This window comes from Syngnathus typhle, linkage group LG21 (assembly GCF_033458585.1).
Source record: "Syngnathus typhle isolate RoL2023-S1 ecotype Sweden linkage group LG21, RoL_Styp_1.0, whole genome shotgun sequence".
Taxonomy (NCBI): Eukaryota; Metazoa; Chordata; class Actinopteri; order Syngnathiformes; family Syngnathidae; genus Syngnathus; species Syngnathus typhle.
Window position 1 is genome coordinate 188,708 of NC_083758.1, and position 17,993 is coordinate 206,700.

The 17,993-nt window shown below is 41.7% G+C and overlaps 10 non-coding genes across 10 annotated transcripts; 8 read left to right on the forward strand and 2 right to left on the reverse strand.

Moving 5' to 3' along the window:
- Nucleotides 1–572: 572 nt before the first annotated feature.
- LOC133145784 (U2 spliceosomal RNA) lies at nucleotides 573–765 on the forward strand. Its single transcript, XR_009711033.1, has one exon. It is a non-coding gene; the product is annotated as a U2 spliceosomal RNA (small nuclear RNA).
- A 3,202-nt stretch (nucleotides 766–3,967) lies between these two features.
- Nucleotides 3,968–4,185, forward strand: LOC133145939 (small nucleolar RNA U3). Its single transcript, XR_009711183.1, has one exon. It is a non-coding gene; the product is annotated as a small nucleolar RNA U3 (small nucleolar RNA).
- Nucleotides 4,186–4,581: 396 nt separating this feature from the next.
- Nucleotides 4,582–4,695, reverse strand: LOC133146014 (U5 spliceosomal RNA). Its single transcript, XR_009711255.1, has one exon. It is a non-coding gene; the product is annotated as a U5 spliceosomal RNA (small nuclear RNA).
- Nucleotides 4,696–5,525: 830 nt separating this feature from the next.
- LOC133145815 (U2 spliceosomal RNA) lies at nucleotides 5,526–5,716 on the forward strand. The gene has a single exon (XR_009711066.1). It is a non-coding gene; the product is annotated as a U2 spliceosomal RNA (small nuclear RNA).
- A 915-nt stretch (nucleotides 5,717–6,631) lies between these two features.
- LOC133146000 (U1 spliceosomal RNA) lies at nucleotides 6,632–6,795 on the forward strand. The gene has a single exon (XR_009711241.1). It is a non-coding gene; the product is annotated as a U1 spliceosomal RNA (small nuclear RNA).
- Nucleotides 6,796–8,797: 2,002 nt separating this feature from the next.
- LOC133145741 (U2 spliceosomal RNA) lies at nucleotides 8,798–8,989 on the forward strand. Its single transcript, XR_009710991.1, has one exon. It is a non-coding gene; the product is annotated as a U2 spliceosomal RNA (small nuclear RNA).
- A 1,473-nt stretch (nucleotides 8,990–10,462) lies between these two features.
- On the forward strand, nucleotides 10,463–10,680 carry LOC133145904 (small nucleolar RNA U3). Its single transcript, XR_009711149.1, has one exon. It is a non-coding gene; the product is annotated as a small nucleolar RNA U3 (small nucleolar RNA).
- A 384-nt stretch (nucleotides 10,681–11,064) lies between these two features.
- LOC133145966 (U5 spliceosomal RNA) lies at nucleotides 11,065–11,178 on the reverse strand. Its single transcript, XR_009711207.1, has one exon. It is a non-coding gene; the product is annotated as a U5 spliceosomal RNA (small nuclear RNA).
- Nucleotides 11,179–12,005: 827 nt separating this feature from the next.
- On the forward strand, nucleotides 12,006–12,196 carry LOC133145816 (U2 spliceosomal RNA). Its single transcript, XR_009711067.1, has one exon. It is a non-coding gene; the product is annotated as a U2 spliceosomal RNA (small nuclear RNA).
- A 915-nt stretch (nucleotides 12,197–13,111) lies between these two features.
- LOC133146050 (U1 spliceosomal RNA) lies at nucleotides 13,112–13,275 on the forward strand. Its single transcript, XR_009711281.1, has one exon. It is a non-coding gene; the product is annotated as a U1 spliceosomal RNA (small nuclear RNA).
- Nucleotides 13,276–17,993: the final 4,718 nt, after the last annotated feature.

Here is a 17,993-nt window from a genome sequence, read left to right on the forward strand (position 1 = left end):
TTTTATTCAACACAAATCGGGAAACAAAAGACGATCGTAATTTCCTCAAATGAGTGTTAAGAAATGCTGGCGTGGATTGGAATGCGATTCACCTCCACTGCGATGGTGGCGTTCGAGGGTTAATGTAAATTGCCACAGCAGGAAACAGGAAGTAGTTTGGCGAAGTGGGCCGCGTGTTTTTTTGCTGCGTGTTTTTTTTCCCGTCAAAATGTTCGTCAAACAGCTATCTTGCCTTCGGTCCCGAAATGTATCCAAAGATCCGATTGTTTTTGGCGAATGACCAATTCGTTTTGTTGGTCATTAAAAGCTATTCCCATCAGGAGCTCAGTTCATCGTTATTCTATTGGGTCAACGTGAACCACGTGACACTAAACCTCCACGAACACACGAAAATCTGCAACCGATGCACAGGTTGAAAACAGCCCGGTGACGCATTATCATTCCAAACTGTTAATAGTTGAGGTTTGTTACGGTGGTCGGTACGTGGCATTAGTATGACTCAATATATTTAAACCGTAACTTGAATTGGTAGTCTCTTTATTTAAGTAGTTTTCTCAGACCAACTTTTGGTTATCGCTTCTCGGCCTTTTGGCTAAGATCAAGTGTAGTATCTGTTCTTATCAGTTTAATATCTGATACGTCCCCTATCCGGGGACCATATATTAAATTGAATTTTTGGAACTGGGAGATGGGATTAGGGGCTTGCTCCGTCCACTCCACGCATCGACCTGGTATTGCAGTACTTCCAGGAACGGTGCACCCCCTTCTGCTGGTCAAATAAAGGATAGTTAAGTCAGGAAGCCATTAGGGATGGGCGATACCAATGATTTTGGAATCGATCCGATACCAAGTATTTCCTACCCAAAATACCCGATATTCGATCCGATATCGATACCGGAAGTGTAATTTCCCGCCAAAAAAAAACAATTTAAATGCAGTGGCATTCTTGCTCTTGGAGAGTCATCTATTGAATTTTGTAGAAAAAAATATTAGGTCATGTACATGAATTATTAACCTTTTTAGACATTAGTGCATTAGTGGAAGATGCATATTAATAGTATAACTTTAATAAAAAGGAGCTATTCTTTACTTTTTTCTCTCTCTCTCTCTGTTGTTGGGAAAATGTTTTGTCTTTTAGTATAATCTAAAAAGAGACATGGTACCAACAGAGATGCAGGGCTTAATCGTCATGAGCAGCAAAACTATCAATTTGTAAAGCCACTGGATACTTACATTTAATATTGTAATACTTTAGTGTTGTTTATAGGAAGTGGAGTTACAAATAAAACGTATGGCGTTCGACCACAAATTGAAAAGGGGAAAACTTTATTTATAAATGACTGACTAAAGCGTAGTAATTATTGCTTCAAATAGCACATCAACCACAAATGCTTACGATTTTTGGTTAGCACCTGATACCTGGATATGTCTTGCCTTTCTGAAACGCTGCTTCTAAGGTACTTTGGTACCTTAGCCTCGGTGTGGCTGCAGGGTTTTCCGTCGCTGCATTAGTGTCTGCGGCACGTTTCAACTGCAGCTCTTCATGAACCGTGGGGTGAATTTTGCTTAAATGTTTTGTCAAGTTTGTGGTGTTGCCACAATATTTAATTGTTTTGTGACATATTTCACATTTTGCCTCGTTGTTATTAAGTAAAATATAATATCCCCAAACCAGACTTCTCTTGCGTTCGGACTGGGCCGCCGCCGTGGCCATGCTTGTTTGTGTTTGTTTGGATTGGAACGGGGGGCGGAGGAGGGCTTGGCTTGTGAGAAAAGGGGGCGGGAGCAGAGCAGAGCAGGACACGCCGGTGCAGCAGGACACGCCGGTGCAGCAGGCGGAAGGAAAGGTAGTGCTAGCATGAGTGCAAGTTGTCAAATTGGAGCAGAAAAAAAATGAGGAAAAATATAATTAAATAATTGTAAGTATCGATATTTTAGCTAGGGAGATCGATACTCAAAAATGAGCAGCCTGTATCGATATATCGATATTTTGGTATCGATCCGCCCATCCCTAGAAGCCATTAGAATCGGTTCGCTTCATTCTCACAGGATAAAGCAGAAAGTCAATAACGTCTTGAAAGGGTTTGATTCAGTCAAGTTCATGACCTTTATCTAAATGTGAATAGCAGAAGAATTCTATCCTTTACAACAAAATAGAAAACATATCGGCCCTACGATTGGCTGGCCACCAGTTTATGATGTCCAGTGGGGATGGGCGATACCAATGATTTTGGAATCGATCCGATACCAAGTATTTCCTACCCAAAATACCCGATATTCGATCCGATATCGATACCGGAAGTGTAATTTCCCGCCCAAAAAACGATTTAAATGCAGTGGCATTCTTGCTCTTGGAGAGTCATCTATTGATTTTTGTAGAAAAAAGTATTACGTCACGTGAATTATTAACCTTTTTAGACATTAGTGCATTAGTGGAATATGCATATTAATAGTATAACTTTAATAAAAAGGAGCTATTCTTTACTTTTCTCTCTCTCTCTCTCTCTCTCTCTCTCTCTCTCTCTCTCTCTCTCTCTCTCTCTCTCTGTTGTTGGGAAAAAGTTTTGTCTTTTAGTATAATCTAAAAAGAGACATGGTACCAACAGAGATGCAGGGCTTAATCGTCATGAGCAGCAAAACTATCAATTTGTAAAGCCACTGGATACTTACATTTAATATTGTAATACTTTAGTGTTGTTTATAGGAAGTGGAGTTACAAATAAAACGTATGGCGTTCGACCACAAATTGAAAAGGGGAAAACTTTATTTATAAATGACTGACTAAAGCGTAGTAATTATTGCTTCAAATAGCACATCAACCACAAATGCTTACAATTTTTGGTTAGCACCTGATACCTGGATATGTCTTGCCTTTCTGAAACGCTGCTTCTTAGGTACTTTGATACCTTAGCCTCGGTGTGGCTGCAGGGTTTTCCGTCGCTGCCTTAGTGTCTGCGGCACGTTTCAACTGCAGCTCTTCATGAACCGTGGGGTGAATTTTGCTTAAATGTTTTGTCAAGTTTGTGGTGTTGCCACAATATTTAATTGTTTTGTGACATATTTCACATTTTGCCTCGTTGTTATTAAGTAAAATATAATATCCCCAAACTAGACTTCTCTTGCGTTCGGACTGGGCCGCCGCTGTGGCCATGCTTGTTTGTGTTTGTTTGGATTGGAACGGGAGGCGGAGGAGGAGGGCTTGGCTTGTGAGAAAAGGGGGCGGGAGCAAAGCAGAGTGCAGCAGGCGGAAGGAAAAGTAGTGCTAGCATAGTGCAAGTCGTCAAATTGGAGCAGAAAAAAAATGAGGAAAAATATAATTAAATAATTGTAAGTATCGATATTTTAGCTAGGGAGATCGATACTCAAAAATGAGCAGCCTGGATCGATATATCGATACTTTTGTATCGATCCGCCCATCCCTATGTGATAGGCTCCAGCACGCCTACTAACCCCGTGGGGAGAATCAGTACAGAAATTGGATGGATGGGCAATATAAAATATTCTCTCTGGTGTCTGCAAGCGTTATCAGTACTCACGGCGGGTGGATTCTGAAACGTGTCTGCAATGTAAAGTTGATTGTTTGGCTACCATAGGCATTTTTAAAAGCCTCTATGTTAATTTTAAAACCTTTACTTTACATGGTCGTTTTTAAATAAAAGCCTTCATGTTTAAAACAAAAGCCTAGTATACACAGCCAGTTTTAAAGCCTTACAATTTAGACAATTTAAACAAGTATACTTGTAACACAACAAGTGTTAAAAAAATTGCTTGTTCTAAACATTGACGCAAAGGATCGTGGGTACGTGATCGAGCGCTCAGCCAATGATGGCTGTGTTGCCAAATACCCTAATGACGTCGGCACTCTTTCTAATACAATCTAAACATAGTCCTTTACTAGTCGTGGTTGCCCTCTGGGTAAAAATGGTACACTCGCAGATGACTTCCCGCCGCCCCTCGTTGATGAATTAAGACTATACTTTCTGGGATCATTTCTATAGTTATTAACTTGAGATATGTGTTTCTAAAGTGAACGGTCTCGCCAACTACGATGATGAGAATTGATGTTCCTTCCTGAGCGTGAAGCCAGCGGAGAATAATGATGTTTATATCATAGATTCTCCCATCTTGATGAGCGTTCTATGCTTCCTAGTGGAGCATTGAGGGGAGGGACATGATCAGAGTAGTTCTTTGAAATTGGTTAAATAAAAATTAAGCTAATGTAGTGACGTACTCCTGATATTCAACTCAGTCGATTAACAGTATCGTCGTATTAGTTCAACTAACAAAAGCGTGTTATGTATTTCTGAAGTACTTTTGTAACAAGTACTTATGGCTGTATTCATTTACACGGCTTAAATCTTTACAACTTCGACACAAATCTGAATTAACTTTAATAATAAATATATTAATGGCTAAATGCCTCCGTTTATTGTTCCTTACATATAGTATAATTAGTAGAAAATATATTTATTTATTGCTCATATTAGATAGTTTTATATTTGAATGGGTGGATGTAAGCTATGGCAGAATTAATGGCAACAAAGCAGGAATTAAGATTACTTTCCATTGACAAGTACAGGAAGCTCCGCTTTCACAGAGCATCAAAAAATTGAGATATACTCTTGTTGTTCCTCCCCACGGAAATCGTTAGTAAAAGGCGAAAGATTTATACGATCTGAAGAGAAACAAGAGTGAATTGATTTCGGCTTGTCCAAACGGGCCACCCCATTGCTGGTCTCACCAAAGTAACAGGCGGTGTCACACTAGCAACCATTTCCTTTTAATAAAAATAGATCTTCATATATTTGCTAAATTTAGGAGGCCTTAACACTCAACTAAGATGTATAGTTCGAACAAGTATTTGGTGTTTGGCAATTCTATGGAAACGTTTACACTCTAAACGTGTCGTTGTGAGTCCATGCTTGCTCTGCTGCGTTCGGTTCCAACTCCCTGACCTGTTTGTTTGCATTGTGCACGTTCTCCACTCTGGTTTCCTTCCATTTCCCCCAAACATGCATGATAGGCCCATTGAGCGCTCCAAATTGCCCGTAGGTGCGAGTGCGGACGGTTTTTCGTCTCTGTGTGCCCTGCGAGTGATTATTATTTGTTAAAGCGTATATGCCGTTACACCGCTAGATGGCAGCAGCGTTGACTTCCGCACCTGACCACAAAAAGAAACGGGAATCACGTGATGCGCCGGAAAAGAAGCATTAGTATGAGTCGATATATTTAGACCGTAACTTGAATTGGTAGTCTTGTAGTGGGTTGACATAATTCACCCGGAACCTAAGTTCACGTTGCCGAGTTCCGGTGGGATGTTTTACACGTGTGGGAGTTTCCTGTTTGAGGAGTGTGTGTTAGGATCTCGAAGGGAAAAGAGTCGGCCCGTGGTTGAGATAAGCTAATTATAAATGTCATTAAAACAACTGCCGTTGGCACCGTCATTTATCACTCCGCCTCCGACTCCAGTCCTTGCACACCACAGTCTCTTTATTTAAGTGGTTTCCTCAGACCAGTTTCAGTACATCGCTTCTCGGCCTTTTGGCTAAGACCAGGTGTAGAATCTGTTCTTATCAGATTAATATCTGATACGTTCCCTATCCGGGGACCATGTATTAATTGGATTTTCGCAACAGGGAGATGGTATAGGGGCTTGCTCCGTCCACTCTATGCATCGACCTGGTATTGCAGTACCTCCAGGAGCGGTGCGCCCCCCTCTACTGGTCAAATAAAAAGTAGTTTACATCACAATCCGTTAGCTTCATTCTCACAGGATGAAGCAGAAAGTCAACGACGTCTTGATCGGATTTGATTCAAGTTCATGTTGTGTGCTCACCTTATATCTTTATTAGGTAATGCACTCTGAATTTAATCAGGACCCGAACCGATGTCTTTAATCACTTTTATTCATGAAACAGAGGGCCATCAACTTGCCGCTCTGTCTGCATATTCATTTCCCTGAACGTCACTCCTTCACTACGTCATCACGTAGGCCCACAGTACAATATCAGTACATGACAGTTCATGACGGCTCATCTTAGGCGGCAGCAAGAATTTACGTAACTGTTCTAAAATATGGTCAAAATGTCTTTTTTTGCTTGAGATTTTCCTATCATTGTTCCAGGATCTTTTAGTACAATTCTTGTTCTCCAAATGTTAAGAAAATGTCATTTTCAAAACTCGTTCAGAAAAAGAAGTATATATATTTTTCTGCGGTAATGTTGGAGATTTTCAATAAATACAAATTCATACCGTTTTAGGGTTCTCAGGAGAAAAGAGGCACTGCATGATGGGCATGTTTTGACTTCATTTATCGGTTTATTATAGTTGCTGGCATCACCACTAGATGGCGACTCTAGGAAAAAGGAGGTGAACAAAGACGTGGAGGCAGTAGAAAAAGAAGCAAGGCATGATGGTCATGTTTCTGAATCTATTTTTTACTTAATTTAAAATGTTTTGGTTTTGAATGACTAATAGACAGCTTCTCTCTAATACGATATACTATGTTAACAGTTCTACGAATGCTGTCTCATCCACTGAATATGTGTGCTCACACTTTTGTACCAAATTAGCCTCTGACTGTAGATGGTGTGCGCGGTGAAAAGGTCGGCCCCGGCGACGTATACAACTCATACTTACCTGGCAGTGGAGATACCATGATCAAGAAGGTGGTTCACCCAGGGTGAGGCTCAGCCATTGCACTCCGGTTGTGCTGACCCCTGCGAATTCCCCAAATGTGGGAATCTCGACTGCATAATTTCTGGTAGTGGGGGACTGCGTTCGCGCTCTCCCCTGATTCTCCTGTACAATACAAAATCCCTCACACGAAGCCCAAATTTCATGGTCGCCACATACTGAGCGATGGTGCATCAAGCTGTGCTCTGCAACTGTGCACCTACTTGCCGAACTTCATTCAACAAATTAGTAATTGCAAAATAAAATGAAATTACTACGTTCCCGACCCGTTATTGATACGAACGTATATGATATAACTTTCATATAACCTGCTTTCTGGAATAGCCCCACGGATCATTTCCCGTTCTCCATTTACCTACACTATAAAGAAAAACTAATGGCCAAAAGGTACGTGGACCCAGACATACAACTGATTTTTGCACCCCCTACTCTACTGGTCAAATCAAGAGTAGTTTACATCACAGTCCGTTAGCTTCATTCTCACAGGATAAAGCAGAGGGTCAATGACGTCATTGATTCAAGTTCATGGCGGCTGGCAGCAAGGATATACGAAAAAATATGATCAAAATGTCTTTCTTTAAATCAGAAATTGTGCCAGAAATTTTTAGTACAATCCTTGTTCTCAAATTTTTAAGAGAATGTCATTTTCTAAACTTGCTCAGAAAAAGAAATATATATCTTTCTGCGGTACTGTTGGAGATTTTCTATAAATACAAATTCATATGGTTCTCAGGTGAAAAGAGGCAATGCATGATGGGTATGTTTTTACTTCATTTCTTATGCTGCCACCACCACTAGATGGCAACTCTAAGAAAAAGGAGGTGAACAAAGGCGTGGAGGCAGTAGAAAGAGAAGCAAAGCATCAGTTTATGGGTATTTACGAGGGTATTTTTATATTAATACTTTAATAGCTAAATGGCTCCTATTATTGTTCCTTACATATAGTATAATTTGTGGAAAATATATTAATTTATTGCTCAATGCATAATCAATAGTTTTATATTTGAATGGGTGGATGTCACCAAAAGCTGTCCCTAAAGCTTAACCAATTTGGTCTGTAAACTTTAGCAGAATTAATAACTACAAGGCAGGACTATTAACTATTTCCCATTGACAAGTATAGGTGGCTCCGCTTTCGCAGAGCATCAAAAAATTGAGATGAACTCTCATTGTTCCTCCCCACGGAAATCTTTAGTAAAAGGCGATCGGTGAAATTGCAGCAACCATTCCTTCTAATACAAACAATAGACGTTCATAGATTTACTACATTTAGAAGGACTCAACCTAAATAGACAGTTTAAACGAGTATTTTGTGTTCATCAATGTGTTTTTTCCTTGAAACATTGTTGGCGCACAGGATTATGGATACCTGATATTTCAAACAGCGCCACCTATCGATTGGGCAACTATTTTGAGTGTGAGTTTTGAACGTATAAACAGTTGTATGTCTTGGTCCGTGTACTTTTGGTATGAGAGAAATGGAAATGATCCGATTTCCGTGTGTTATTTTCAAATGTGTAATTTCAGATTTTTATTCAACACAAATCGGGAAACAAAAGACGATCGTAATTTCCTCAAATGAGTGTTAAGAAATGCTGGCGTGGATTGGAATGCGATTCACCTCCACTGCGATGGTGGCGTTCGAGGGTTAATGTAAATTGCCACAGCAGGAAACAGGAAGTAGTTTGGCGAAGTGGGCCGCGTGTTTTTTTGCTGCGTGTTTTTTTTCCCGTCAAAATGTTCGTCAAACAGCTATCTTGCCTTCGGTCCCGAAATGTATCCAAAGATCCGATTGTTTTTGGCGAATGACCAATTCGTTTTGTTGGTCATTAAAAGCTATTCCCATCAGGAGCTCAGTTCATCGTTATTCTATTGGGTCAACGTGAACCACGTGACACTAAACCTCCACGAACACACGAAAATCTGCAACCGATGCACAGGTTGAAAACAGCCCGGTGACGCATTATCATTCCAAACTGTTAATAGTTGAGGTTTGTTACGGTGGTCGGTACGTGGCATTAGTATGACTCAATATATTTAAACCGTAACTTGAATTGGTAGTCTCTTTATTTAAGTAGTTTTCTCAGACCAACTTTTGGTTATCGCTTCTCGGCCTTTTGGCTAAGATCAAGTGTAGTATCTGTTCTTATCAGTTTAATATCTGATACGTCCCCTATCCGGGGACCATATATTAAATTGATTTTTGGAACTGGGAGATGGAATTAGGGGCTTGCTCCGTCCACTCCACGCATCGACCTGGTATTGCAGTACTTCCAGGAACGGTGCACCCCACTCTGCTGGTCAAATAAAGGATAGTTAAGTCAGGAAGTCATTAGGGATGGGCGATACCAATGATTTTGGAATCGATCCGATACCAAGTATTTCCTACCAGAGATGCAGGGCTTAATCGTCATGAGCAGCAAAACTATCAATTTGTAAAGCCACTGGATACTTACATTTAATATTGTAATACTTTAGTGTTGTTTATAGGAAGTGGAGTTACAAATAAAACGTATGGCGTTCGACCACAAATTGAAAAGGGGAAAACTTTATTTATAAATGACTGACTAAAGCGTAGTAATTATTGCTTCAAATAGCACATCAACCACAAATGCTTACAATTTTTGGTTAGCACCTGATACCTGGATATGTCTTGCCTTTCTGAAACGCTGCTTCTAAGGTACTTTGATACCTTAGCCTCGGTGTGGCTGCAGGGTTTTCCGTCGCTGCCTTAGTGTCTGCGGCACGTTTCAACTGCAGCTCTTCATGAACCGTGGGGTGAATTTTGCTTAAATGTTTTGTCAAGTTTGTGGTGTTGCCACAATATTCAATTGTTTTGTGACATATTTCACATTTTGCCTCGTTGTTATTAAGTAAAATATAATATCCCCAAACTAGACTTCTCTTGCGTTCGGACTGGGCCGCCGCCGTGGCCATGCTTGTTTGTGTTTGTTTGGATTGGAACGGGAGGCGGAGGAGGAGGGCTTGGCTTGTGAGAAAAGGGGGCGGGAGCAAAGCAGAGCAGGACACGCCGGTGCAGCAGGCGGAAGGAAAAGTAGTGCTAGCATGAGTGCAAGTCGTCAAATTGGAGCAGAAAAAAATGAGGAAAAATATAATTAAATAATTGTAAGTATCGATATTTTAGCTAGGGAGATCGATACTCAAAAATGAGCAGCCTGGATCGATATATCGATACTTTTGTATCGATCCGCCCATCCCTATGTGATAGGCTCCAGCACGCCTACTAACCCCGTGGGGAGAATCAGTACAGAAATTGGATGGATGGGCAATATAAAATATTCTCTCTGGTGTCTGCAAGCGTTATCAGTACTCACGGCGGGTGGATTCTGAAACGTGTCTGCAATGTAAAGTTGATTGTTTGGCTACCATAGGCATTTTTAAAAGCCTCTATGTTAATTTTAAAACCTTTACTTTACATGGTCGTTTTTAAATAAAAGCCTTCATGTTTAAAACAAAAGCCTAGTATACACAGCCAGTTTTAAAGCCTTACAATTTAGACAATTTAAACAAGTATACTTGTAACACAACAAGTGTTAAAAAAATTGCTTGTTCTAAACATTGACGCAAAGGATCGTGGGTACGTGATCGAGCGCTCAGCCAATGATGGCTGTGTTGCCAAATACCCTAATGACGTCGGCACTCTTTCTAATACAATCTAAACATAGTCCTTTACTAGTCGTGGTTGCCCTCTGGGTAAAAATGGTACACTCGCAGATGACTTCCCGCCGCCCCTCGTTGATGAATTAAGACTATACTTTCTGGGATCATTTCTATAGTTATTAACTTGAGGTATGTGTTTCTAAAGTGAACGGTCTCGCCAACTACGATGATGAGAATTGATGTTCCTTCCTGAGCGTGAAGCTAGCGGAGAATAATGATGTTTATATCATAGATTCTCCACTTTTGATGAGCGTTCTATGCTTCCTAGTGGAGCATTGAGGGGAGGGACATGATCAGAGTAGTTCTTTGAAATTGGTTAAATAAAAATTAAGCTAATGTAGTGACGTACTCCTGATATTCAACTCAGTCGATTAACAGTATCGTCGTATTAGTTCAACTAACAAAAGCGTGTTATGTATTTCTGAAGTACTTTTGTACTGAAGTACTTATGGCTGTATTCATTTACACGGCTTAAATCTTTACAACTTCGACACAAATCTGAATTAACTTTAATAATAAATATATTAATGGCTAAATGCCTCCGTTTATTGTTCCTTACATATAGTATAATTAGTAGAAAATATATTTATTGCTCATATTAGATAGTTTTATATTTGAATGGGTGGATGGCAGAATTAATGGCAACAAAGCAGGAATTAAGATTACTTTCCATTGACAAGTACTGGAAGCTCCGCTTTCACAGAGCATCAAAAAATTGAGATATACTCTTGTAGTTCCTCCCCACGGAAATCTTTAGTAAAAGGCGAAAGATTTATACGATCTGAAGAGAAACAAGAGTGAACTGATTTCGGCTTGTCCAAACGGGCCACCCCATTGGTCTCACCAAAGTAACAGGCGGTGTCACACTAGCAACCATTTCCTTTTAATAAAAATAGATCTTCATATATTTGCTAAATTTAGGAGGCCTTAACACTCAACTAAGATGTATAGTTCGAACAAGTATTTGGTGTTTGGCAATTCTATGGAAACGTTTACACTCTAAACGTGTCGTTGTGAGTCCATGCTTGCTCTGCTGCGTTCGGTTCCAACTCCCTGACCTGTTTGTTTGCATTGTGCACGTTCTCCACTCTGGTTTCCTTCCATTTCCCCCAAACATGCATGATAGGCCCATTGAGCGCTCCAAATTGCCCGTAGGTGCGAGTGCGGACGGTTTTTCGTCTCTGTGTGCCCTGCGAGTGATTATTATTTGTTAAAGCGTATATGCCGTTACACCGCTAGATGGCAGCAGCGTTGACTTCCGCACCTGACCACAAAAAGAAACGGGAATCACGTGATGCGCCGGAAAAGAAGCATTAGTATGAGTCGATATATTTAGACCGTAACTTGAATTGGTAGTCTTGTAGTGGGTTGACATAATTCACCCGGAACCTAAGTTCACGTTGCCGAGTTCCGGTGGGATGTTTTACACGTGTGGGAGTTTCCTGTTTGAGGAGTGTGTGTTAGGATCTCGAAGGGAAAAGAGTCGGCCCGTGGTTGAGATAAGCTAATTATAAATGTCATTAAAACAACTGCCGTTGGCACCGTCATTTATCACTCCGCCTCCGACTCCAGTCCTTGCACACCACAGTCTCTTTATTTAAGTGGTTTCCTCAGACCAGTTTCAGTACATCGCTTCTCGGCCTTTTGGCTAAGACCAGGTGTAGAATCTGTTCTTATCAGATTAATATCTGATACGTTCCCTATCCGGGGACCATGTATTAATTGGATTTTCGCAACAGGGAGATGGTATAGGGGCTTGCTCCGTCCACTCTATGCATCGACCTGGTATTGCAGTACCTCCAGGAGCGGTGCGCCCCCCTCTACTGGTCAAATAAAAAGTAGTTTACATCACAATCCGTTAGCTTCATTCTCACAGGATGAAGCAGAAGGTCAACGACGTCTTGATCGGATTTGATTCAAGTTCATGTTGTGTGCTCACCTTATATCTTTATTAGGTAATGCACTCTGAATTTAATCAGGACCCGAACCGATGTCTTTAATCACTTTTATTCATGAAACAGAGGGCCATCAACTTGCCGCTCTGTCTGCATATTCATTTCCCTGAACGTCACTCCTTCACTACGTCATCACGTAGGCCCACAGTACAATATCAGTACATGACAGTTCATGACGGCTCATCTTAGGCGGCAGCAAGAATTTACGTAACTGTTCTAAAATATGGTCAAAATGTCTTTTTTTGCTTGAGATTTTCCTATCATTGTTCCAGGATCTTTTAGTACAATTCTTGTTCTCCAAATGTTAAGAAAATGTCATTTTCAAAACTCGTTCAGAAAAAGAAGTATATATATTTTTCTGCGGTAATGTTGGAGATTTTCAATAAATACAAATTCATACCGTTTTAGGGTTCTCAGGAGAAAAGAGGCACTGCATGATGGGCATGTTTTGACTTCATTTATCGGTTTATTATAGTTGCTGGCATCACCACTAGATGGCGACTCTAGGAAAAAGGAGGTGAACAAAGACGTGGAGGCAGTAGAAAAAGAAGCAAGGCATGATGGTCATGTTTCTGAATCTATTTTTTACTTAATTTAAAATGTTTTGGTTTTGAATGACTAATAGACAGCTTCTCTCTAATACGATATACTATGTTAACAGTTCTACGAATGCTGTCTCATCCACTGAATATGTGTGCTCACACTTTTGTACCAAATTAGCCTCTGACTGTAGATGGTGTGCGCGGTGAAAAGGTCGGCCCCGGCGACGTATACAACTCATACTTACCTGGCAGGGGAGATACCATGATCAAGAAGGTGGTTCACCCAGGGTGAGGCTCAGCCATTGCACTCCGGTTGTGCTGACCCCTGCGAATTCCCCAAATGTGGGAATCTCGACTGCATAATTTCTGGTAGTGGGGGACTGCGTTCGCGCTCTCCCCTGATTCTCCTGTACAATACAAAATCCCTCACACAAAGCCAAATTTCATGGTCGCCACATACTGAGCGATGGTGCATCAAGCTGTGCTCTGCAACTGTGCACCTACTTGCCGAACTTCATTCAACAAATTAGTAATTGCAAAATAAAATGTAATTACTACGTTCCCGACCCGTTATTGATACGAACGTATATGATATAACTTTCATATAACCTGCTTTCTGGAATAGCCCCACGGATCATTTCCCGTTCTCCATTTACCTACACTATAAAGAAAAACTAATGGCCAAAAGGTACGTGGACCCAGACATACAACTGATTTTTGCACCCCCTACTCTACTGGTCAAATCAAGAGTAGTTTACATCACAGTCCGTTAGCTTCATTCTCACAGGATAAAGCAGAGGGTCAATGACGTCATTGATTCAAGTTCATGGCGGCTGGCAGCAAGGATATACGAAAAAATATGATCAAAATGTCTTTCTTTAAATCAGAAATTGTGCCAGAAATTTTTAGTACAATCCTTGTTCTCAAATTTTTAAGAGAATGTCATTTTCTAAACTTGCTCAGAAAAAGAAATATATATCTTTCTGCGGTACTGTTGGAGATTTTCTATAAATACAAATTCATATGGTTCTCAGGTGAAAAGAGGCAATGCATGATGGGTATGTTTTTACTTCATTTCTTATGCTGCCACCACCACTAGATGGCAACTCTAAGAAAAAGGAGGTGAACAAAGGCGTGGAGGCAGTAGAAAGAGAAGCAAAGCATCAGTTTATGGGTATTTACGAGGGTATTTTTATATTAATACTTTAATAGCTAAATGGCTCCTATTATTGTTCCTTACATATAGTATAATTTGTGGAAAATATATTAATTTATTGCTCAATGCATAATCAATAGTTTTATATTTGAATGGGTGGATGTCACCAAAAGCTGTCCCTAAAGCTTAACCAATTTGGTCTGTAAACTTTAGCAGAATTAATAACTACAAGGCAGGACTATTAACTATTTCCCATTGACAAGTATAGGTGGCTCCGCTTTCGCAGAGCATCAAAAAATTGAGATGAACTCTCATTGTTCCTCCCCACGGAAATCTTTAGTAAAAGGCGATCGGTGAAATTGCAGCAACCATTCCTTCTAATACAAACAATAGACGTTCATAGATTTTGTTAGGGTGGTGTTCACTCTAACTTATTTTGCAAGGACCACACTGGAGACAAGTTAGTCGTTTTAGACACCTGCAGGCGGAGAGTTCACTCGTCGCTGTGCTCTCAGCGATAGTCGAATGAAATCTCACTCAGGCCTCGTCAGGCACTTATTTATTGGGAGAACCAAAGTGGGGTTTCAAGTGGGGGTTTGGGAATACACAGGTTGGGCTGGAGACGCCCCCCTGCTGATCAAGGCATAGCAGGGGGCCTTTTACGACTTTCTGTAAACAAAGCACCTTTGATTGCTTCCTCTGAGTTTAGTCAATCAGTGGTAAACTAATTTGTCTAGACAGGACAAACTAATTAACTTATTACAGGTTACATTCCAACATAATCATACGATGAAGATATTCTGCAAACCCTAACATATCCCTCCTGTTTTATCATATGATTATGTCAAACCCGAACAATCAAACATAAGGAAGAAAATGAAATCAATGAAATGAAAACAATAACTTCCAGTGAGGTTTTTCCCTCAATACTCCAGTCCAAAGTATGCGCAACTCAAAAAACCTGCGGCCAGATTAAGTGCAGGAAAAGAGTTACACGGTCCCTCTGCCTTAGGTGACCAGACTGTTATCAATAAAAAAGGAAAAAGAAAAACACAGAAACGGTACATCATTGAATCCATCACTTGCAAGGCATTTTCGATGGTCAAATCATCAAGTTTCCGTAAAGCAATGCCGAGTCAAACAGCATCTACGCAATCCACGTTTTGCACCACATCATAGTTATCACATCCGTCATCTCTAAGAAGCTGTATATGTACTTGTGCCACGGTAGAAGACACAAACCGTGTCACAGCAGACTTCAAACACGGGATAACACAGGTCGTAAACAAGCACAACAATACCAGCACAGCAAGCACAGGAGCCAAAAGTTTCAACAGCAACTGCCACCAGGCGCCAGAGAACAGCCATGAAAAGAAATCCCATTGACGTGGGATTTTGTCCTCCGACATGGCCTGCTGTAAATTCCTCAATGAGTTCATGGCTTCCTTGATGTGCGTGTCGTTATCTCCTGGAATGTATGTGCAACAGGAAGTCCTGATGATGTGGCACACACCACCTTGTGCTGCCGTTAACAAGTCCAGAACCATCCTGTTTTGCAAGACCATTAGTCTTAGCCTGGATCTCTCTATTCTGTCCATCATCGACTTGCAGTGAGAGGTTCACAAAGGACTGAAAACGATAGTTCAGTGTCTCGATGAAGAGAGATTGTTTTCCAACTCCGATCCAAGGAAAAAGCGCATGAACAACTTTGTTTCCGACAGGCCATATTTTATGGTCGTCCGGAACATTCGCACCCCAGACAGGGTCATGGGGGTCAAAGGTTGTAATTGCCCTGCGTCGACGTCCAGTAGTGTTGTGTGCCGTCGTCAGCTGACGATGTTGTATCCTGTAGGTGTGGTCTGTCACCCACACTGGTGCACACACTCCTGTCCAGTTGGCGGGCAGCATCGGATAAACCTTGTGACCACAAAGCCACCAGCCATTCCGTATGAAGTATGTTCCGTTCGATGGTGCAGCCATGTTGGTCGGAGAGCCCTCACCACCTGAAATGGCTCTCTTATCCTGACACTCAGTGGCGATGTCCAAAGCTCCCATCCAGTTCCCTCCTGGAGAGCAGTCACTGTCAATGCATTTGTGGGTCTCGCTTCCTTGGATGTAACACGTATAGTTCACTCCAGGTGGCCGCTCTGTGTAGGCCACCTGCGGCAATGTCCGTCCTTTAACAGTCACATTGAGATTTGTCCAGAAAAGCTGATCACAGGTACCTTCCGCAAGTCCAGGGCGGGAAGGGTCGGCATCACTGACTGTGACAGCATGGTGTTGATATCCAACTCCTCCCATGGATGCCATGCATTTCGCTTCGGTGACATTCATTGCTCTGGCCTCCAAGTGAACTTGTGTAGAGGAAGGAGGAAGTTTGGAACACACATAGCAACCCTCCTGTGTGTGCGACCTCACAGTGAATTTGACGTAGCGGTACCAGGTGTTGGTTTCGTATGGGTTTCTGGGGTCCCATGACCAGTCCTCAAAGTTCTCATCGTGTGACCATCGTCTTCCACGGTCAACATTGTCACTTGGTCTGTCCAGTTGAGTCCATAGACCATAGCACGCTCCAACCACAACGCAGCAGAGGATCCACCTGGCATACGGAGCCCCGCTGCTACTTGGATGACAGGGACTCCGAGGCATACTCTCGCCTAGCGGAGTGGGTGTGGTTGTTCTCTTCACCAACATTGAGACGTCTAACCCTAGACGATGAGGCTAGTTTGAAACCAGGCTTCCCAACCACTCCGAATTAGGGGTCCAGCACTCCTTGTAGCTTGCAGTGGCTGAGGTGAATCCAGCTGGGCCGTTCAGCGATCTTTACTGCAGTGGGGGTAGTCAGCAAGGCTTGAAATGGTCCCTCCCACCGTGGGCTGGCCCAGTTCTTTCTTTTGATGACTTTGATGTAGACCCAGTCTCCTGGCTTGATGGTGTTGTCGACCTGTGAGGATGACAGAGCAGGCGGCAGTAAATTTGCATTTGACACCTCTGTCAGTCTGAGCGTTCTGACCATGAAATCTGCCAAAGACTGTTCTTCCTCTGCCTTTTGTAAATCTGCATGGAACACAGGTAGTCTATATGGCCTCCCGTGGATGATTTCAAAAGGTGTTAGCCCTTCTGAAGTGGGAGTAATTCTCATATAGAGCTTTACTAAGTCTAGGCACTCCGGCCAAGGTCTGCCTGTTGTTTCCATGCATTTCTTCAACCTGCTTTTGATAGTATAGTTTGCTCGTTCAACCAGGCCAGCGCTGGCTGGGTGATAAGCGCAGTGGTTTTTTAACGTTATCCCATGGTGTACAGCCATGTTCTGTACCACTTGGTTCACAAAATGTGGACCATTATCACTGTAAATGGTTTGGGGAATGCCATGAGTCGGTATGATGGCTTTGCAAATGGCTTTTGCCACTGTTAAGGCATCTGCATGTTTAGATGGAACTATTTCCACCCATTTGGAAAATGCATCAATCATCACTAGGCAGTATTTGTGAGGTCCACTTTGCGTGAGCTCAATAAAATCCATGTGCATGATTTGAAATGGGTACGACGGTTTTGGAAATGAGCCTCTCTTAGGTCTCATGTTTCCTTGTGGATTATGTTTCACACAAACGGGACATGCTTTACAAAAATTTTTTAAGTAAACATCCAAACCAAAGGTAGTGAATTGTTGATGTATGATGGACCTCATCCCCCCTGTCGACACATGGCATGGCCCATGTGTCGCAATCGCTGCTGCCTTAAAAAGTGATTTAGGTAAAACAGGTTTGTCATTAATGCGGAGGATATTATCTGTATCCGCTATTGCACCTTTTGTTGTCCACATTCGTTTTTCCACCATTGGAGCATTGCCCTGCATATCTGTCAGTATAGTCTTATCTATGAGTTGCGTGTCCTCTGAATCTATTAAAAAAAATTCATGGCCATGTTTCCCTGCCGCTGCTTCCTTAGCAATCCTGTCTGCTA